Source organism: Diceros bicornis, chromosome 20 (assembly GCF_020826845.1).
Source record: "Diceros bicornis minor isolate mBicDic1 chromosome 20, mDicBic1.mat.cur, whole genome shotgun sequence".
In the NCBI taxonomy this organism is placed as follows: domain Eukaryota; kingdom Metazoa; phylum Chordata; class Mammalia; order Perissodactyla; family Rhinocerotidae; genus Diceros; species Diceros bicornis.
In genome coordinates, this window is record NC_080759.1 from 29,213,751 (window position 1) to 29,237,521 (window position 23,771).

Genomic DNA, 23,771 nt, shown 5'->3' on the forward strand with positions numbered 1-23,771 from the left:
CTGTGAATAATAGTAGAGATAATATATAGTATGGCAAAATCATGAAGGTGGTAGGTGAATGTCTGAAGGTGGAAATGTTGGTTTAATTTATAAATAGGTTGCAGTAATTTGGATGTATATATTCAGACTGGTCATCAGGAAACTTGAGGAAGAGGGGTAGTTAGCTTTTTGGTTCTGGCTTAAAATAATTTTGTGACCTGGGAGGAGAAGCCTGTTCTATACCTCAGTATCCTTATCTGTAAATATCAATGGTTGACTTCCGCTCAACAGCTCAACAACGTTGATGTGAACGCAAGGTTACAGCGCTGGTCTGATCTGCTTCCCTCCCTCAAGCACTTGGGACTCAGGGAGGGCTCTTTTATTTCTGCATAGCTGGAGAATTGTAACCTGCATTGCTATCTTTACCAGGGAAATAGTGGTCAAATGTTGCACTGACTGCACCTTAGTGAATGTTGACCACCCGGTCACGTTGATGCCTTGGTTCCTGGGTGACGGCAAAGCAGAACGCTTCATTCCATGGCATGACATTATTTGGGATCTCCTTCAGCCTTTTTCTCCAAGTAGCTAACCAGATTCCTGGATTTGAGCTAACTTTGCATGAATGCAGCATCGTGCAGTTCTGTCTCCAAGGATTCCTTAAGTGACTGGCCGGAGGACTAGACTGTCTAGAGGGCAAGACTTACTTCTTTTTTTCACCCCACAAAGATTTTTGTTATTTTGGAAAATTGACATCCATATAATATAATATTTAGTCCTCCAATCTGGTCTTGTTTTAAATTTTTTAAAATATGACTCTTTTTTATTAGATTTATCCCTATGGTTTTTTGGTTTTGTTTTGATTTTTGTTTTTCTTTTTTTTTAATTACCTTTTTTTTTTTTGTGAGGAAGATCAGCCCTGAGCTAACATCCATGCGAATCCTCCTCTTTTTTGCTGAGGAAGACTAGCCCTGAGCTAACATTCGTGCCTATCTTCCTCCACTTTATATGGGACGCCGCACTGCATGGCCGGACAAGTGGTGCGTCGGTGCGCGCCCGGGATCCAAACCTGGGCTGCCAGCAGTAGAGCTCGCGCACTTAACCGCTATGCCACAGGGCCAGCCCCCGGATTTTTGTTTGTGTTTTTAATGATTCTTGATTGTTTTATGAATGGGATCCTGTGACCTATTACATTTTCTAACTGCTTATTGTTAGGGCAACGTAATGGACTGGTTATGTGCACAAACTTTGCCAGGCTCTGTCATTTACTAGCTGTGTGACCTTACACAAGTCTCTTGTGTAAGAACCTATGTGTTCCTAATAGTGTTTTATTTTAATTTTTATTTTTTTTAATTTTTTTTTTGTGTGTGTGAGGAAGATCAGCCCTGAGCTAACATCTGTTGCCAATCCTCCTCTTTTTGCTGAGGAAGATTGGCCCTGGGCCAACATCTGTGCCCATCTTCCTCTACTTTGTATGTGGGATGCCTGCCACAGTATGGCTTGACAAGCGGTGCGTAGGTCCAAGCCCGGGATATGAACCTGTGAACCTTGGGCTGCCAGAACAGAGCGTGTGAACCCAATTGCTACACCACTGGGCTGGCCCCTCCTTAGGGTGTTTTTAATATTTAAAATCAGGATAATAATACTAACCTCCCTCAGGATCAAATGAGTAAATACATTAAAAAGCTCTTACTACAGTGCTTGGTACATAGCCCTCAAAAACTGTTAGGTGATATTATTGTGGCTGGTGTCTAGGATGATTTTTGGTCAGATTAATGAATTGTTATTAGTGTTGGTACATTGTCAGTTGATTGTCTGGAAAGTTCTAGGCACATAATTATATCATGAAAAGAATATCAGTTTAGGTGAGTGCTTCCTTTTTCTTTTCAAGAGGAATTCTTTACTGGGATCTTCAGCACAGTGTCAAGTAGGAGTCAAGATGATTCTATGTCTTTGTAGTGATGATCCCAACTTTCTTTTACATAATCTATATACCATAATTTACAATCAGTTTTGTGTCCTGTTTTTTTTTTAACTCACCATTATGACATGAGCATTTTTCCTGTTGATAAACTTTTGGTAAACATTATTTGTTCTGGATTATATCAAAAATTGTATATTATAAAATATAACATGTATACATATATATTAGTATATAGAATATATGCATTGTTTAAATAGTGATAATAATAGAAGTATCTGTGTATGCACCAAGCTTAAATAGAGTATTAGTAGGCACTTAGGAACCCCTTGTGCCTTTTCCCAGTTGCATTGAGAATTTTTATCAATTATTTCCTTGCCTTTTTTTTTTTACTTTAACACCAGTGTACACATATTACCATCTAGATGTATTACAATTTACTTAATAGTTCTCCTATTGTGATTATTTAGGTGGGTTTATATTTTGGATGTTGGAATAGAGCTTTTCCCATATTGAAACAGATTATTTCCTTGGGATAGATTCTGAGAAGTGGAATTGCTAGGTCAATGGATATGACTTTTAAAAGCTCTGGATGAATATTGACTGTCAAATTGCTTTTCAAAAGGCTTACATCAGTTTATATTTCCAAAAAGCAATGTATGTGAGAATGACCATTTCAGTTCAACAGCCATCCACACTGAGGGTTATTAACTTGAAAGGCAAGAAATATCATGTTAAAACATTTTAATATAACTCCTAATGAGTTTTTTAAAAGACCAATTAAATTTTCTGAGGGATACTCTGTGTACAGAAATGTTCACATATCCCAAGTGTTTAGATTGATGAATTTTCACAAAGAGAACACAGCTTTGTGACTAACACCTAGATCAAGAAACGGAATATTATCCGCACTCCAGAAGCTGTCCGTGTGCTCACTTCCAGTTTAAAGACCATTTTGTATGCTAAAACCTCTGAAGAAAGAAAATTGACTTTGCTTTGACCAGTTTCATTTTGACAGCCATCAGTAAGTTTTCAAATTATGAAGGATAGAAGATTTTGAAAGGTTTATATGTGTTTAACTCTGTTACTCTCCTCATAAAGTGAAACAGTGGATTTATAATTCTGACAGAAAATCACTCTTTCAAAACAGTTTGATGTCATTGGCTATGAAGCCAGATAACTTTGCATTTACTCAGAGTTTTTATATAAGCCATCATAGTGTATCCTAGAGTGCAGGTACTTAAATTCTAGTGGCTATAAATAGAGATGACCTCAATGCTTATTTAAGACATAGATTCAAGGGGCCCAGATAAAACTCACTGAATCAGCATTTGCATTTTCATGAGCACTTTGGGTGTTGCTGATGAATGCAAATGGCCCCTGGACCACAATTTGAGGAATGTTGCTCTAGAGGATAAATGTCTCTCTCTCTTTTTTTTTTGTGAGGAAGATCAGCCCTGAGCTAACATACATGCCAATCCTCCTCTTTTTGCTGAGGGAAGACTGGCCCTGAGCTAACATCTATGGCCAATCTTCCTCCTTTTTTCCCCCACAAGCCCCAGTAGATAGTTGTATGTTATAGTTGCACATCCCTCTAGTTGCTGTATGTGGGACGCCGCTTCAGCATGGCCCGAGAAGTGGTGCGTCGGTGCGCGCCTGGGATCTGAACCCCGGCCGCCAGCAGTGGAGCATGCGCACTTAACTGCTAAGCCACGGGGCCAGCCCCTAAATGTCTCTTTTTGAAGAAAGACATTCTGAAAACATTGGTTGAAGTGTTACCTAAGAAAACCCTTTTACGTTGCATGACTTCAGTTTTTAAAATATACAAGCAAATACGTTTTGTCCTTCATTCCTTTCTAGCCTTTCCTCCTGTAGACCTAGACACCTGGTATTTGACATAGGGGTGGTGCAGTTTGTATAACCCGAACAGGAAATATCCAGCTCAAAACACACCCCTGGATTGCAACATCTTTGGAACTAACCTGTTAGAATGGGCCTAGCTTTGCAAAGGATCACCCTTAGCTTATTTATCTTGGCAATCTTATGGGTATGTTATCTGTATTATTGTGGTAGCCAGGTAAAACACTATAACTTAAAATTTTACATGACTATACAAGCAGCAATAAAATGGAAACAAACAAACAATTGACTCCCTCCTGAATAGTATTCTGTTTAACCTAAGTTCACCTCTTTGGTGCTGCAGCTATGTAATTGGATCATTTTATAAAAGGGTTGATAAGTCAAATTTTTAGTCAAAAGAAAAGTTCAGAAAATTATCCCTCTGTTTCCTTTCTCTAGACCTTGAGTAAGGCTAGAGTTTGTATGTTTTTCGAGAGTCGTTTTAGAAAAAGCAGAGTGATTACTAAATGGTCAAATATTAGGTAATAACTCACAGAAGAGTTTTTATGGGATTTGGCTTTTGCTTTCAGTTATCTTAAACAGAGGTTTTGCTTGTTCTGCTGGACTTGATGGATTAAAGTCTTATTGATTCTGAGCCCTCGATATTGCTAGAATCCATTTACTTCTCTCCATCTCCACCACCTAGGCCAACCCATCATCTTTTCCCTCCTGAGCTACAGCCAGAGGCTCCTAACTGCTTCCCTCTTCTACTCTTGTCTCCATTCAGTCAGGTTCTCCACATGACTTCCAGAGTGGTCTTTTTAATAAAATAAATGGAATCATGTCACTCTTCTGCCTAAAATCCTGCAGAGGCTTTCCTCAGATAAATAGTCCTCATCATGGCCCATAAGTTCCTGCGTGATCTGCTTCTGGCCTCCCTCTCTAACCTCAACTCAATCTCATCTCCTTCTTGCTCATTACACCCTAATCACATTGCCTCCCTCGTCCGCTTGGTTCTTTGACCCATCCAAGCCCGTCCGTAACTCAGGGCCTTTGTGTAGGCTGTTCCCTCTGCCTGGAAGGCCCTTCTCACAATTGTCACCTGGCTAACTCCTATCCCTCTTTTAGATCTATGCTTAGATGCCACATCCTTAGAGAGATCCTCCAAATCTAAATGATGTCTCTCCCATTTTTCTCGTCATTCTATATTCTTTTTCTCTCAGTACTTATCACAGTCTATAAATATAAATGAATGTGTTTGTTAATATCTGCCTTTCCCACTAGTCTATTTTGAGAGAAAAGATTATGGTTATATTGTTCATTACTAAATCCCCAGTGCCTAGCATAGCACCTGGCCCTGAATGAATAAAAGTAAACATTTGTAATTACCCAGTGTATTAGTTATCTACTGCCATGTAATGAATTAATGCACAAACTTAGACATTTACTTAAAACAACAGACAGTTCTTATCTCATAGTTTCGATGAGCCAAGAATTTGAAGTGGCTTGTCTGGATGGCTCTGGTTCAGAGTCTATTGTGAAGTTGTAGTCAAGATGTCAGCCAAGGTTGTAGGCATCTGAGGGCTTGAGTGGGGCTGGAGGATCTGTTCCAAGAGGGCTCACTAATTAATTTTTCTGTGGGTTATTAAGGCTGTTGGCAAGAGGCCTCAGTTACATGCTGCAGGGGCCACTCTATAGGGCTGTTTGAATGTTCTCATAATGTGGCAGCTAGCTTCCTCCAGAGGGACAATCCAAGGGAGAAAGAGGTTAAGGAGGAATAAGCCATCTATGTCCTAACTTCAGCTATCACATATTGTCACTTTTACTACATCCTACTTGTTAAAAGCAAGTCACCAAGTACAGGTCACACTTAAAGACAGAGGAAATTGGCTCTATCTTTAGAAGGGAGGAGTATCAAAGAATTTCTGGACATATTTAAAAACCACCACAGTTGTTCCACTGGTCACAGATTATTTATATTGCCTCCACATGCAAAATATGCTAAACTCCTCCCAATACTCCCCAAGAGTCTCACTCATTTAAATTATCACCTCAAAATCCAGGATGTTGGCTTCAAAATCAAGTCCAAGTGTGGAGAGACTCCTTGGGTACAGTCCCTTAAGTAAAGCTCCTTTAAAGCCATTCCTCTCGATCTGAAGACCTATGAACTGAAGAGACAAGTTATGTACTCCTCCCATAGCCAACCTACAATGGTGGGATGGGCCGAGCATAATCACTATAGACAATCCTGTTAAAAAAGAGGGGAAATGGGGGGCCGACCCCGTGGCTTAGTGGTTAAGTGCGAGCGCTCTGCCACTGGTGGCACGGGTTTGGATCCCGGGTGTGCACTGAAGCACCGGCGCACCGCTTGTCCAGCCATGCTGAGGCCGCGTCCCACATACAGCAACTAGCAGGATGTGCAACTATAACATACAACTGTCTACTGTGGCTTTGGGGAGAAAAAGGGAAAAGAAAGGAGTAGGAGGCCGGCCCCGTGGCTTAGTGGTTGAGTGCGCCTGCACCGCTTCTCCGGCCATGCTGAGGCCGAGTCCCACATACAGCAACTAGAAGGATGTGCAACTATGACATACAGCTATCTGCTCAGGCTTTGGGGGAAAAAAGGGAGGAGGATTGGCAATGGATGTTAGCTCAGAGCCGGTCTTCCTCAGCAAAAAAAGAGGAGGATTAGCATGGATGTTAACTCAGGGCTGATCTTCCTCACACACACACACACACACACAAAGAGGGAAAATGGAGCATACACAGGAGTCCTTGGTCCATAGCAATTCTGACATCCAGCTGGGCACAGGTTGCAGTTCTTGATGAGGAATCAAGGCCTAGAAATAATTTTCCATGGCTTTTGGCCCCACCCTTCGCTCTTATTTTTAATGTCTGAGCCATTGTTTTTCATGAAAGGTAGTATGTGCTTGTAGCTGAGTAGTTTTTTGCAATCTACCTCCTGCTTGTAGAAGTTTGGGGGTCTAAAGACCTCTTTTCATTTTGTACTCTTTCTGTCCCTCCCAGTCCAAGCTGGTGGAATCTTTGCCAATATGATTTACATAAAAAATATAAGTGTTTACAAGGTACAGAAATTATACGAAGGAAGAGATAAATTCTGCTGTGGGCAAGGAGGGACTGGGAAGGCTCCAAGATAGATGAGGTCTAAGTAGCATTTTCAAGAATGAATAGAAATCTGTCAGGAAAACTACACAGAGAAGACCAATCTAGATACAGGGAAGAACATGTGCAGTACAATGGACTCAAATGTAACAAATGTACAAGGACACACACATCATTTGGTATTGATAGACCATGTGGCATGCCAAGATTTTTGGGTTTTATCCTGTCACTCAGTATTTCTCAAAATGTGTTCTACCAACCTCTCATATTCAAATTATTTGGGCACTTATTAAAACTGCAGCTTCCTGGATCTTTTTTTTTTTTAATTTTATTTATTTATTTTTTTCCCCAAAGCCCCAGTAGATAGCTGTATGTCATAGCTGCACATCCTTCTAGTTGCTGTATGTGGGACGTGGCCTCAGCACGGCTGGACAAGCAGTGCGTCGGTGTGCGCCTGGGATCCGAACCCAGGCTGCCAGCAGTGGAGCGCATGCACTTAACCGCTAAGCCACGGGGTCGGCCCATTCCTGGATCTTATTTTAGCCTTACAGAATGAAACTCTCTGGAGGAGGGACTCAGGGATCCCTGAGTTTTAAGATTAGCTGCTCTAGGCCATGGGTGTTAGAAGGTTTTCAGTTGGAGGTGGGTACCATACCATGATTTGCATTGTAGATAAATTACTCTGGGAGCTGTGTGGAGGGTAGGAGATGGTCAGAAAGGGAGAACAGTATGGAGGCTTTTGTAATGGTCTAGATATTGAAGGCCTTATGGTGATGAAAAAGGGAAAATTTAGAGGAGTCAAGAGACTTTTCAAATAGAGAGTTATGTGATCAGGTTTGTTTTTAGGGGAAATCACTTTCAGGATATAGTAAAGAAAAGTCTCGGAGGGTGAGGTGAAAGTCTTCCACAAACGTTCCAAAGCTGTCTTCTGAGTGGAGGGTTAGCTTCCCTACGGTGCAGACCAAACACTGAATGCGTTAAGTGCAAGTTACAGAGGACACGAGTGCAGCTCAGTCTAGGAGGAAAAAATTTCTCATAGTCAGAGCTGCTCCTTTAGAGATTTCCTCAGTGAGCTTCCTCTCTCTGACGAGATATCCAGATGGAGGCTGGAGGACTTCCTGTTCAAGTTTTTGGTGGGGGACAGAAATAGAATACCTTTAAGATGTTTTCCAATTTTGGGATTCCATGACCCAGAGTGATTATTTTACTCTGAATTAACACGAAGTCTATATATAGACTTCGAAAAATCTGTACCTTAAGATGCATTGAGATAGGATGAGCATAGGTCTTGGGACCTGATGACCAACTCATCAACGTCACTAACAGCTATTAATGATGTGACTTGAGGCAAGTGACTTAGCCTTTCTGGACCTTGATTTCCTCAACAGTAAAATGCGGACGATAATAGAACCTAGCTCACAGGGGTGTGGAGGGGATGAAATGAGTTAACATGTGTAAAGCACTCAACAATGCCCGGCACAGAGTGAGCACTCAATAAATATTAGCTGTTATAACTACAGCCTTTAAGGATGTATCCTCTCTACCCGACATGAGGCACGTAGTACATCTCTTTATATATCTCATTACACTTATTTTTACATTAATTATCTAAGCGCTGACTTTGAATTCTCTTGTTTCATTTTGTGTGTATAGCCACAGTCAATGTTTCCATGTATATAAGTTTGAACCTGCAAACAAAATTTAGCAGCTGCAAAATTTGCATTAACACCTCATCTACTTATTAATGCTGTTCTCTATTTCCTCAGTGTCATTTCCAGCAAGCTGTTGAATACGCTCGGCTATCACACGGTTATAAGAATGAACACAGAGGTTTCAAACACACACACACACACCCATGTGCAATTCTCATGAAAAATAACTTATAAATTATTTCTTTTTAAAAAGAAACAGAACTTAAGTTTCTTAATGGCTTTGCATCTTTTTCCTGAGGTCCGTCTTGATTTCTTTTAGTTCCTGGTATATGGCCTACAATAACTAACATGACTATAAAATATTATCAGAGATCTTTAGAGAAGCCAACTAGATTATAGCACAGTAGTCTTTTGATTCATAGGAATAGAGCTCTTGACCATAAAAACGGTGATTAACGTAGTATCTGTTACCTCCTACATATTTTCTGTGATCTGGCTAGGCACCTTGGCTTTAAGGAGAAGACTGAACTTGACCTTACATTGTTGAGAATCAGGGGTAAAGTTGATTAGCTTTACCTTAATTAAATCGGTGCCACACAGTGGGAGCAAAGCTATCACTGCCCCGTTGTTACTCTTGGCAATCCTCCCACTTCTCTTTTGTGATAAATTACCACCCTTTGGCCCCTGATTATCCACCAGAGAAACAGGTTATTGCATTGTGGAGCAGAGGGGGAAGTATATTGTCGTTTAATTTTCAACTGCAAGGGTTGGCATATTGTGTCAGGAACAAATAAATCTGAACAGTTTCTCATCTGATGTTTAAGCAATTCCGGGCTTCTTTTATTAGGACTTTATGGAAGGCCGTCTGCAAAGGCAGACATTCAGTTCAGGCTGGCAGATACCCAGGGTAGGAAGCCATGACTGGGTCTCCAGCTCAGGAAGTGAAGGAGGTATCTTTTCTCCCAGGGAGTGAGACATTTGCTAGAGCAGTGCTCACAGAATACGGAGGCAGCCAATGGAGTATTACAAATGTGTTTTAAAGGAGATGCCGCCATTTAAAGCAGGAGTTCTACACACCAAATTGTCGACGGGGGATATTTCTTTTTTTTTTTTTTTTTGTGGGGAAGTTCAGCCCTGAGCTAACATCCGTGCTAATCTTCCTCTTTTTTTGCTGAAGAGGACCGGCTCTGAGCTAACATCTATTGCCAATCCTCCTCCTTTTTTTCCCCCCCAAAGCCCCAGTAGATAGTTGCATGTCATAGTTGCACATCTTTCTAGTTGCTGTATGTGGGATGCCGCCTCAGCATGGCCAGAGAAGCAGTGTGTCGACGCGCGCCCGGGATCTGAACCCAGGCCGCCAGTAGCGGAGCACGTGCACTTAACCGCTAAGCCACGGAGCCGGCCCGTTGGGGGATATTTCTTTGGTGAAGGATTTGGTGGATAGTCAGCAAGTAGGGGTAACTTCCATTTCTAAGTTTATATATACTCATATTATTTGGCTTTTTACAAATAATTGATGTGAATCACATTTGTAATAAAAATGATCATGTCGAAAACTAGTGGCTCTCAAATGCTTTTAATTTTGGAGAGACACTGACCCTGTGTACTGTCCTTGCTAAAAACAAAAAGTGTTGTTGGCATTTCTTCACATGCTTCAGAAATGATCCTCTCACAGAGCTATAGCTTGTATGTTTCAATTAGGCCTGAGTGAGTGAAGAAGAGGAGAAGAAATTTGACATGGAGGGGAAGGCAGAAAATGAGATCACATGGACAAACCAGAATTCCTGAAGCGCTGATTCTAAGGAATTGACTTTGTGGGAGAGGAAAGTAAGCCTGCCCAAGGGTGTATTAGTTTGCTAGGGCTGTCATAACAAAATGCCTCAGCCTGTGGCTTAAACAACAGAAATGTATTTTCTCACAGTTCTGGAGGCTGGAAGTCTAAGATAAAGATGCTGGCAGATTCAGTTCCTGGGAGGGCCCTCTTCCTGGCTTACAGACAGCTGCCTCCTCACTGTGTCCTCACATGGTCTTTCCTCTGTGGGCGCACAGCCCTGGTGTGTCCTCAGCTCCTCCTATAAAGACCCAATGAGATTGGATTAGGGCTCACCTTAACAGCCTTGTTTAAACTTAATTACCTCTTTAAAGGTCATCTCCAAATACAATCACCTTCTGAGGTTCAGGCTTCAATATATGGATTTTGGGGGGACACAATTCAGTCTATAACAATGGGTAAATTCTCCTAGAGCTTTTTATTCTTACAGATTTCAGTGGAATTGAGTTAGGAATGAAAATGACTATAAATACTCAGACTCAGAGTAACTAATTATAGTTTATTGAAGAATAACAGATAATCACTAAACTATGGTTAAATTAAACTGAAGATCAACTTGAGATTTAAACAAAGTTATGCTACACATTTAATGCATGAAGAAGAATCAAGAAATTGTACATTTACAGGGGAAGGAAGTTAACTTGTTAAGAATGCTGGCATTTCTGATGTTTGTGTAGTTTATTTTGAAATCTTGCTACTATTATAGTCCAGGGACTTATGTTACTTTATTATTTTTTAAAGAAAAGCAGACTTGGAAAGAAAGAATAAACATTAAACACACCGAAGCTTTAAGAGATGTTATTCAGTAACAAAGGAAATATTTACCTGTAAATATTTACCAATTCAAAATCCTTTTAAAAACATAATCAAAATATTTTAATCATAGTATATATTTAATAAAATGATCATATGATTATACCAAGATTTGAAAAGTAATAGCTCCACACTTATAATACAAAATACAACACTTCACAATTTTCTAACTTTGAGTTATTCTAAGAGGTTTTTTTTATTCTTTAGTGTTTAGAATGCTGAATGCTCAAATTATTTCTAGAAGAATTATTTTTACACTTGCTATCCGTCTCTCAATTTGACCTGTACCATGCATTGCCTGTGTTGTTGAATTTTTTCTGTGCTCAAATATTGTCTCCGCAAGTAAGACAGTGAGCATCTTGAGAAAGGCCGTGACTAATTCATGGTTATCGCTCCAGAGCCTGGCACATCGTTGGTAGCTAGGGAAATATTTTATTCACCAAGGTCAAGTAGTATAGAAATTTTCTCATACTTTTGACTCTGTCTTGTAAAATGTGAAAATGTAAACTCAATTATGATAATTGTCAGATGTTGGCACGGTTGAGTCTTAAGCTATTGTGTCAATTGTCCAAGTAATTATCTCAGACCCCAAAATACTTTAACCTGAAGTGCTTAGAAAATGGAGGCTAAAAGGTTGTTTTAATTTCTTTTCTCAAAGAACCTGTGTTAGGTATAGCACAGTGGTAAAAATATGAACTGGGTTCATAATCCCCGCCTTGCCACTGACTAGCTGTGTGACAATGGTCAAGTTTACCTACTGTATCTGTGCCTGAGTTTCTCTTCTAGAAAACGGGGTAATATTGACACTAGCCTCGTAGGGTTTTCCTCAAGAGTAAATGAATTGATCAATGTAGAGCTCTTCCAAGAGTGCCTGGAGCATTGTAAGTGCTGTAAGGTTTGTTTTTTTAGATATCTTTATTGGTTCACTGAAATAGGTGTAAACACTCCCCTGACCCCTCCCAATCCAGCTAATTTTTCTGTCTTTTGCGCTTATGATGTTACTCAATTAAAAAAACAAACAAAACAAAATTATTTCACCGATAAATGCATTCGACAAGCAAAGTAAGCCTTTTTTAAATTTTATTTATTTATTTTTTTCCCCCAAAGCCCCAGTAGACAGTTGTACATCATAGTTGCACATCCTTCTAGTTGCTGTATGTGGGACGCGGCCTCAGCATGGCCGGAGAAACGGTGCGTCGGTGAGCGACCGGGATCCGAACCCGGGCCGCCAGCAGCAGAGCGTGCGCACTTAACCGCTAAGCCACGGGGCCAGCCTGCAAAATAAGTTTTAACCTGGGAAATTAAGACTTATGCTTCCCAGGCCACATTTGGAAGAGCTTACCAGCTGAGCAACAATGGCCTGCGTCAGAAAACTTTTACAGTGAGTGCTATGTATGATGAATGCTCAAAAAATGAGCCGATTAAAGTGAAGTCCAGACAGGATTGATCATAGTTCCCTGGAAAGGAATCACTTCAGAAATTTGCTTAGAGCACAGAAACAGCTTTTCTCAGAACTCCACAGGTGTGGCGTCAATGGTGTGGGTCGCTTAGCGGAAAGGATGGAGGACTCAATAGGACATCAGGAGCACTCACTTGGCAGCCTTCCTAGGGCCAACAGGGCAATGTCCAGCAGTTGACAATTACATTCTCATAAATAGGTCTATGGAATCACAGGAAGCTGTGTGCGTGGGTCTTAATTCATAGCAACCGAGACCCAGTGGCCTGCGGGATGTTGCCTCCTCTAGCAACTAGCATACCTTTGGTTTCAGTCCTGAAGTTAACCATCCGGATTTCATTAGATGTCTAACACTAACTGGCTGTATGACTTCGGGCTTGTTACTTAACTTCTTGGACCTTAGTTCCCTCATGGGTAAGTCAGGAGATAGGGCAAAGTGTTCTTTAAATTCTCTTCCAAATCCAATGGTCTATGATTTTGCAATGGAAATGGAAGCATGGTCAATAAAGATATATTTGACTAACTCACTAACACCTCTTCACTGAAGCAAAATCAGAGTTTCTGCAATGATATAGTCAATTCATATTTAAAAAACCCTGTTCTGTGTTTATAAAGTGACAACTGGAAATGAACTAGTTTGGACTTCTGATTTAATTTTTTTTTTTTTTTTAACATTGACTTTTAGGAGAAGGAAGCAAATCCAAAGAAAACAATTTATTATAAAAACTAAATATCCCCAAATCCATTATCAGGGCCTAGCCCAACTCACTTCTATCTTCTATCATTTTCACATCTTTAATATGCTACTGTTATAATACTGTCCCTAAAATATCAGACAGATTAAATTACTTTAGCTAGGCTATACTTAGAAGTGAAATGTCCCAATGCATTTTATATCCTTGCAGATATATTTTAGAAAGCTTTTTGGTCATAGCTACAAGTCAAATGGGTTTCCTATAAAACTTTAATGAGAAAATTCACTTTACCAGACAAGAGTTTGATGAGCAGTATTTCCTTGTACTTTCACTAATAATCTGTGTGCATTTAGGCAAGTCATTGCACTTCTTTGCTCCTCAATTTCCTCAGACAAGCACAGGGGAGGAGAAGAGACAATGTCTAAGATGCTTTTTTGTCTCTAAAATTCTGTTTGAAGTCAAGTCTTTTACTTCTTATTTTTCCTATTTAAAAAATCCTACCAGTTATTTTTATCCTGATTCTCCCAAAAAAACTCCCTCTGCCCCCTGTAGTCTCTGTATTAGCAGTGGAGACTATTGTATTCTTTCATGGGCAGTGGCTGGCAAAGGCGATGTTGACTGCTCTTCTCCTCTGCAGCTTGCAGAATCTCATCTTGGGTGGTTTCATCACCCCCATAACCCCTGGCCAGAGAACAGACATAGAAATTAGCAGATAGGAGGTGCAGACTGAAACCTGAGTTACTTGCCTAACACAGGCTGAAATTTTCCATAAATCCGATCATTCTGACAGATGAGGGGTAAGGCATAACCCTTGGCCCTGAGAAATGTATACTCTTAACAAAGAAAGTTAGTGCCGATATATCTGAAATACTCAGAGAATTTTTAAATGCCGAACTGTGTGGAACTAACTGTAATTGCATTAGAAGAGCACAGAAAGGAGAGATTTGGGTTTGGAGTAGTCAGCAGAGTCTGATGGAGAAAATTTGACCTGAAGAGGATCTTTGAGGAAGATTGATTTGATTGATAGAATATGATGGTTTTTTTTTTTTTGGTGAGGAAGGTTAGCCCTGAGCTAATAACTGCTGCCAATCTTCCTCTTTTTGCTGAGGAAGATTGGCCCTGAGCTAACATCTGTGCCTATCTTCTGCTATTTTATATGTAGGACGCCTGCTGCAGTATGGCTTGATAAGTGATGCATATGTCGGCACCTGGGATCCGAACCCATGAACCCCGGGCTGCTGAAGCAGAGTGCTCAAACTTAACCACTACGCCACCGGGCTGGCCGCTTATTTTTTTTAATGCATTAATTTATTCAACACATATTTATTTAGTGGGTACAATGTGTTGAACTTCTCTGAGAATACAGCAGTGAACAAAATGGGAAGGAATCTTTGTCCACACAAAGCTTGCATTCCAATGGAGGGAGGCAAGAAAAAATAAAAAGCAAAAAATATATTATATCAAATGATGATAAGTACTATGAAATTAAAAGAATATTTAGAAAGGTAGGCATAGAGAAGGCTCTAAGAAGTGATATAATCAGATAGTATCAAGCTAACCCTCTCATTCTATAAATGAGGAAACTGAGGCTCCGAGGGGTTAAGTAACATAGCTAAGGTCACCCAGTTTATTAATAAGAAAGGAATAAAATACAGGCTTACTATCTCCTAGTCTAGTGTTCTTTCAACATGCACACGCCTTCTAGACGGTCAAGTTACGCAGTTACAGCAGTGGGAGGGAGAAGAGTTTGCGTGTGTCTGCCACTGTGTTGGGGGGAAGTGGGCGATATGATTGGGTGGAAAGGATGGTGCCAAATCTAGAAAGGCAGACAAAAGTTTAGATTTGATGTGGTGGTAGGAAAGATGTGAATAAAATAATCTCTAGAAAATTTTGAAAATAATGTATTTAGTTGATTATTAATTCATCAGATTAAAAAATGATTGCCTTCTTCTCTCTTTCCTTCTATCTCCCATAGTTCTCTGAGAAATAATTCCTTTGTCCAATGCTTTTGACAGTCAGAGCAGTAATGTTTTCTGAGACTATTAAAGATACTATACTATAGTTTGCCACAGAACTAGAAATAAGGCATTTTGGATAAACACAGATATTTCATAGGAGCTCCACATTTAGGGATTAAACTACTGGTAAAATGAACTAAATCTAGACATTAGATTTGGATAAAATGAGCAAGTTGAATCAGATGCAAATTGAGAGAGGCTGCTACTCATACTTTCATCATAAATTAGGAGTTAAGTACTTAAGTTCCTTCAGGAGCCAATGCATAAATTATAAACCAGATCATACATTTCCTTAAGTGCACCAGTCATTGCTGCTGATTCATTTTCATTTCAGGTTTCCAACATTTGAGAGAGAGAGAGAGAGAGAGAGAAACCACCAACAAAACACACAAACGGGGATTTATTTGTAGATATAAAGATGCCGTAACAACAATGTTGGCGCAGAAATAGTTTTAGTTTTTACTTTTCTTTGAGAAAGAACAGGAACTTCAAGTAGGAAGAAAATAGATGCATTAAAATACTTACCACAAGTTCAACAATCGGAAAATTATCAAAGAGGGCAAATAAATCTTATGGTTGTAGCTGCTGATAACATGTTAGATAGGGCTGCTTACTTTGGCCTAATTGTAAAGCTTGTCTTATTTTCGATGTGATGGGTATTTTGGAAAGGCTCCAGGAGCTTGCATATAAGATTATAAGAGGGAATTGTGAGCCTTTAATGTGTGGGGATCACAGAATACATTCAAGGACATAGCTATGCATTTTGGGACCCAAGTAAATTTTGAGGAAATGGTCTAAGCCCATGACTCTGTAACTCCAAACATATATTCAATGCAATACAAAGACTACTTAGATTTTTAAATCTTATGATTAGGGTGGGGGTGGGGATATTAGCTCTAATACTCATTTGTAGGTCATTTATTGCCTATTGCCATTTTCCCACCAAAAGACCAAAATCACTTGGGTAATTAATACAAAGTAACTATTACCCAACAAGAGGGTCTCTCCTACACATTAACTTTATTTCAGGCTTCTGGCCACCTTGGGGTTAATGATCCATGAAGCAAAGAGGCCTCCAAGCAGTGAGAAAAATAACTGTCATTGAATTTAAGTATGCTATTGGAGGTCAGAAGAGGAGTCACCCTCAGGCCTTCCTCCGGAATACAGAGAATATATACAGCAATAAGTTTAGGTGCATGGTCACATGGGAGAATTGTACAGAAAAGTTCAGGCACAAGGTAGACGGTCATTAATTTTTTGACTTCCTCTCAGTTATTCATGCAAAGTGTTCATGTCTGAGATAATTGAATATGTATGGGAGGAAAAGTTTAAATACTTAAAAACTCTCTCAAGGGGCTACATGATGCTACATAGCTCACCTGCTGGCTTATAATAACGGTTCTGAGCAGTCAAGAAATGATTTCAATCCATTTACTCTGTTCAGTAGGTAAGTAAAAATGTAATGGTCAACTAGATTTCTGTCAAAATAGTTAAGATAAAAAATTTGTATTGTCAAAGAGCTAAACTTTGGTTATCTAGATAGTCCATTTATGTTAAGGGCTGCATTCCAAGATGAGGAGAGAAAATTAGTCTACCTGTGCAGCACATATACTACATACTCAGGAAAGTGGCAGTGGTGGCGGAGGCTCTAGTAGGTGCCTCAGGCCGTGAAGATTTGTGTTGTGTCTAACAGCATGCGAGATGTTAGGAAAGTGGAATTCCTTGCTCCCATAGAGTTGACAAGGGCAGTGAGGACAGGCAAGGGATGCATGCTTGGTGGGTCAAGTTGGAAATCTGAACACATTTTCCAAATGATCTTTTGGTTCTTTAGTAAGAGCAGATTTGCTTTTCTATAGATAAAATTTTATAAATGGTGCTTAGTTTCCTAGACTGGCTCACGTTAGACTGTTTTATTCCATGATATACCTGAGGTACTAAGTTCTAGAACTCTTAGTGAGAAACTTTTGGAAACAACTTTCTTTGATGGAGTTGTCAAAATGATTGATTCAAACCATTAATACTCTAATGACCTCGAGAAAGATGGAATCTGGATGGCCAGGAGTAGACAGGAACAGGTGAAATTGCTGAACCTATATGGGCAGAGAAGGTAGGGTGGGGGAGGAAAGGAGACTATGCGTCCTAGGCAGGGAAACAGCAGGGCAGAATGCACAGAGCAGAGGTTCTCAACCTTGTCTGCACATTTAAATCGCCTGGGGTGACTACGGTCCTCTCCAGAATCTCCAGAAGTGGGTCCAAGCGGGAGTTTTTAAGAAATTTTTAGGTGATTACAATAGATCCCGTGGATTGAGAATCACTGACTTAGAGTTTGGAATGAATCTTACGTGTTTGGAGGACATGAGGAGATCAGTTTGGAGAGAATGGAGCAGCTTATATGTGAGCAGGAAATGTCTCGAAGTACTCTGAAAACTGGTCTCATCCAAAAGTTGGTGGGAGCCCACTAATTTTTTTTTTTTTTGAGCAGCAATAACAAGAATAAAGTATTATTTTGTGGCATTTAGTCTGCGGGCAGGTCTTTGTAGAGTTAATAGAGAGTGGAGGTAAGGCTGTCAGTGAAGAGGCTATTGTTCTAATTTAGGCATGAGGACATAAGGCCTTGGGTGGGAGCTGTGAGAATGGAAACAAGGGCCCAGGGTGGAAGAAAGTCGCTAAGGTTGAAACGTTAGATTATGAATCTTGAGCACAGTAGGTACTTAAAATTTGTGGAATGAATGAATGCAAAGGGCTAAGGGGAGAAAAGTGCCAAAGAAGACTTCAAAATGTGGGGGTCAGCAGAATAATGTAACCATAAGAAGAAATGGGGGAAGGCAGGAGGGAAGAGTTGCTATAGGTAGAACGATAGATTCCATGTTGGATACATCAAATTTATGGGGACAGTAATAATGACAAGAGCTAACATTTTCATTCTGCCTCCATAGTGGAACTCCTGCCTACTTCTCTAGACCCTCCTGCACTCTCTCCAGTCACGGCCACTCTTTCCAGCTCTAGGGGTTTCCCATAACCCTTTCCCCAACCTTGCCTGGGATCTCGTTCCCACTTTTTCCTGGACCCCATCCTACTCATACTTAAAGTTTCCTTAAGAAAGATTTTCTTGACATGCTGCCACCAAAATTAACTTCCCTGTTGCATTGTTCAGTACCCTGTCTCTAGATGGTTCTTTCATAGCACGTATCACCATTGTACTTGAGCAATGATTTGTTTAAGAGCTTGCTTCCCCACTAGATGATAACCTCCATAGAGGCAGGGACCTTCTCTGTTTTGCTCACTGCTATACTCTCAGAGTTCAGCACTGTGCCTGTCACATAGTAGGTGCTTGAATAATGGAAAGAATACGTGTCAAACATTTATATATATATTTTATTGAGGTAGAATTGATGTATACCATTATATTAATTTCAGATGTACAATATGAATTCAATATTTGTATATATTGCAAAATGATTACCGCAGTAAGTCTACATATCAAGCATTTTGCATGCAGTATCTCATTTCATCTTCACAACAACCCTATGAGGCAGATACTATTATTAATCCCATTTTACAGATAAGGCAAGATAACTTACTCAGCTGGTATGTAGCAGGAATGGACTTTGAATCCCGGTTTCTCTGGTGCCAAAGCTGTACTTTTTAACCTCTGGGCTATTCTGCCTCTGCTAGATAATTAAATATATAAGAGCTTGGGAGCATGAGCACAACTGTAAGAAGACAGAAAGGAGGGGATGTAAAAGAAAGTAAGGAGTTTTAGGAAATTGGAGATATTTGAATAGGAAAGGATCTTAAATTTCACGGAACCCAAGCCCCTCATTGCACAGATGAGAAAAATCAGTTTAGGAAGTTAAATGGCTCTGCCAAGACCACACAAATGTTTATTGTGTGGAGTGTGCTAGATCTCAGGCTCCCAGCCTTGGTTCTGTGCCCTTTCTAGAGGCAGGACAGATGGGGGAAAGTTGTTTGGGGCCAATGAGTACACAAGTCACTTTGACTCCAAGCCCCAAGTTGAAGACAGGGCAAATAAACTAGGAAGGAACTGAAATGAGGGTTGTGAGTAAATGAAGTGTTTCATGGAACCGTGTATGACTGATTACATCATAACCATCCTTTGTTGTAGCAACAGAATTAGCTTGCCTTTGATGTTGGTGCCTTAGGTTCCTTTTGCTCTGGTCCCCACACTTTGCCAAGATGATTGGAGAAGAGAGATGATAGCTATGTCTTTGCTTCATGAAAAATACAGGGCTTCTCTAATACTCTGGGGTTGTTGTGGCCTAAATGTAGTCCTTATCCCATTCTCAACTGCCCCAACAATTTTGCCATTGAGTAAACTAAAATACAGAGAGGTTAAATGACTTGTCATTTGGGGGTAATAAAGTGGGGTAATTAAGAAGTAATAAGGAAAGAGGAAGAAAGGAAGGTATGTGTGTTAACTTGTTACCAGAATTAAATTTGGGATCTGTGTCCTCTCTTGTATAGGTCCAAGGTGACATAAATCTGTCAATTTGACATAAATTTACAGATTTCTTTTCCTCAAGAATACTTGAGTGGGCACCAAGCTTCAGACTTTCCCTAGGGTCAGACTAACGCCTCCAGCACTCTTTGATCTAATTTTGGACATCTAGGACTGGGCAGGAATTAACTTCACCTTGGGAAAAAGGAAAGTTGTGCTTCATTTTCTGGGACCTTCTTAGAACATCTGGTATGTTGTTGGGGCTGCCACATAACTGCTTACATCACTGTCAGGCCCAGGAAAGAAAGAGGATTAGAAATCAGAAATCCATGGCTCAGTGCCCTGATTTGAACTTTATTTATATAAATACAAATGATGTAGATTGCTTTTACTTTATTTCTCTTCAAGGTTATTCTCTATGTTCCAAACTTGGCCACTCATGCCAGCATTTCCCTGACATAAACGTGGTGTGCTGCCATTTTCCCCGAAGTGTTGCCTTCCCATCCATTTTCACAGGGTTGTTGTGCAAGAGCAGATGGGTAAGAGTCAAATGGGTGCTGCTGTATTATTATTATGTGTGTTTGATGAAAGCTGAAGTCTGGGATAATTTCCCTGAAATTATGACTAGTAAGAAATTCTCCTACAGTCTGGCCTTTGCAACGTTTCTTTAACAATGCCAGGAATTTATCTGGCGTCTGTTTCTATGCAACTCAAAGTGATTAACAGATGTGATCCAATTATCTTCCTAAATTGCTGGACGTAGAAGATAGCAAGGCATATCCTCTTAATAGAAATGTAGGATCACCACGATGGAGGTGAAAGGTTCCCTCCAGGTCATATCTTTATTTGTGGTGGAAACTTGAGGCTTCTTGCCTTTTTCAGTCAAGTGTCTTGGTGGCCTTGTCTTCGTAGGTCAAGGTGTGCTTGTGGTTTAGCTCAGTATCCCAAAGACAAACTTTCCCACTAAGGGATTGTAGTTCTCCATAAGACTATCATGAAAGTGGAACAAGAATTCAGTCCTCAAGGTCTACACTTATTCTACTTGCTCACAGAGTAAAATAAAATCAGAACCTGAGCCAGAATGTTCTAGAATTCCTTACCTTAAAAGCAACTGACAAACAAGATGAATGTGACTGAGGCTTATTTTTAGGGCAAGCATGTGATTTATTTTGCCAAACATGACCCTTCTGAGGGTAGAAGAGGGCACTGTTTACCCTACAACAGGCTTAAACTGGGACTGTCCTGGGTAAACCAGGGTCATGTAGTCACTCTCCTTGTGATGGTGGTGGCAGTGGGATATTATCTCCCAGAGTTTAGTGCTTGGAACATTTTATTCGTTAAGCTCATATGTAATAAAGTCCTATTGTAGGTATTGTGAGGGAAATAGATATATAACAGATATATGTCTCCTGACCTCAAAGAGTTTACAGTGTTGTGAGAGAGATGGCTATTACTAAGAGTCAGAACAATACTGGTATGTTCTCATTTATTTCAGTCTCTGTTCTCATGATTTTAATCTCACAGATGATCAGCACTTCCTTATTTGAAAGGAAATGGCGTAATGTCTTTGTTAACTTCATTTAGTGAGAGATATTTTACAGAAATTCAGTTCTCTTTACAAAATGTTTTTCTTTTCCAGGTGATTTTACAGATGTTTTCAACTATAGTCTTCTTTCGTCCATAGCAATACTAGATCTGACAGAAATATTTTAAAGATAAAATAAAAAATTATTTTTTGAAAAATTGTATCTACTTAATGTAAGTAAACATATTATCTTGTGTACTGCTTTCAAGTTTACAAATTACTTTAACATAAATACTTAATCAAATATCCACTAGGACAGACCCCTTCTCTATCTTGTTCACAAGGAAAACTCGAGCACTTAGATGAATGTCTGACATATGGAGGCTACTCAACAAGTACTTGAAATGAATAAATTTCCTATAATACTTTTATTAATTTATTTAGTCCAGGGAATTGTTTATTCAAATGAAACCTTACATAGATTTAACAAGCAAAACTGATTGTAGTAGAATTTTTGTGGCTAAAAGGAAGGCCATACTCCCACCTCTCATAACCCCCAAATCTCAGAGCAGGGATGAAAACTATTCATCAAACCTATGGAAGCATGGAGACGGGAAGAGTGTTAGACTGCATAAAGTCAGAGAGCTCGTTTCGTCTCTAGATGAAGAAAATGGAGCCTAGTGAGTATAAATAAAATGCCGAAGGTCACTTGTTGTGTGACATAGCCAGGACAGGCACTCAAGTCTCACGTCTCCAGGGCAGAGACTTTCCTCTTAGAGCCAGAGCTGGATTAAGGGGAGTAAGAGGCAGGTTAGCCATGCAGCTCTGGAGGAGGCCAGTTTGCCAGGGAGCTGGACGTTACTGGAAAAGTAACAGAGATGGAAGAAAGTATACGGACCAGAACCCTCTCTGAATGACTACCAAATTCAGTTGGAAGAAATATTTTGGTAAGTCACGTGCATGAGAGGTGAGGTCCCTTCAAGTGGTGTGGTTGAGAAACTGCAAATAAATCGTCCTGGAACTGCTTTCGAGGGAGGATGAGTCTGGTTCCCCCCATCGTCTTTGTGTCATTGGTTTGAGTTGGCAGCTTTGGGGCCAGACTTACTGACTGAAGAATTGAGGAGAGGGCTTTCTTTCAAATAAAGGTTGACTGATTGTTTAAAGAATCTCAGTTTTCAAGGACCCTAAATAATTATCCTCCCCAGGACTCAAAAATCTGGATCCAGTCCAGATGACAGAACTCTGATTTTCTCATTTGCGAGTCAGGGATTGAGACTCTTCCTCTTAGAAACAGACATATGTTAGATTATGATATTGTGATCATATATATAAACTGAGACATTGCAAAGCTTTTTCTAATATTGCCATCACTAAAAGAAGGTAAAAAAAGTATGCCAACCTGATACTAACTTTTAAAGAATTGAACCAAAAATTTGAGTCACTTAAAAAAAGTTTAAAATTGGCTTCAGTTTGCAAAAATCAATCAGTATTATTGAATGCTTCTCATGCTATTATAGTAATGTTTTTCAAACATTTTTGATTATGGCATGCTGTAAGAAACACATTTGATATCACAACCAGTATATACGTATACTAATATAATTGACAAAAACAGAAGTGTGATAAAATGATTCCTACCTTTCCCATGCATTGCACTTTTATATTTTTTATTCTATTTTGTTTAAAATGTGCTGGTCATGACCCACTAAAATGATTTCATGACTCTAATGGGTCGTTGCACAAAATTTGAAGAACAATGCTATAAACAATATGAGAGGAGTCAAAGGTAAAGTTCCTGAGGGAGAGGGGCTTGTAGTCTACTGGGGGAGAGAAAACTAACTCACAAACCATGGGAGTGTATTTTAAGACTGTGATTAATCAGTTGCTAAATTGAGTGATGTGGTTTATGAATGATGGACTTTCAACTTTTATCAGTGTGTTTTCTGTACTGAAATATACAGATCTAAGATAAAGAAGACAACTTTTAAAAAGTATTCTTATTTTATACTGTACTTCATGTTTCTAAGATGCACCTTATTACAAATTCTTACATCTCCGAAACTGGGGCATATCTTACAACTGATGTATTTTATAATAACTAATTTTGGGCAGCTAATTTGTCTATCGTTGCCTGGGCATATGCAAGCCTGGTTGTCGTTGCTGTTATCAGGACACACGCTGATCTCAGCACAACTGAAACCTTTCACCATTTCAGTCTATAAGGCATTTCAAGAAAGAATATGAATCTTTTCTGATAAGGAATTCAGTCCAGTCTGGTAAGATCAAGCAAGTGCCTGCACCAAAATTTGCATAATGTTATTAGTAGCGTGGAGAAAAATCTCAGAAGCAACAACGGTGCAGACTTCCAAAATAAAGGCTACCTCTTCAATACCATTGTAGACACAGAAGTCAATGTTATGTGGAAAACACACTGATAACTCTGAGCCAAAAGGTGATTTAGAGCAG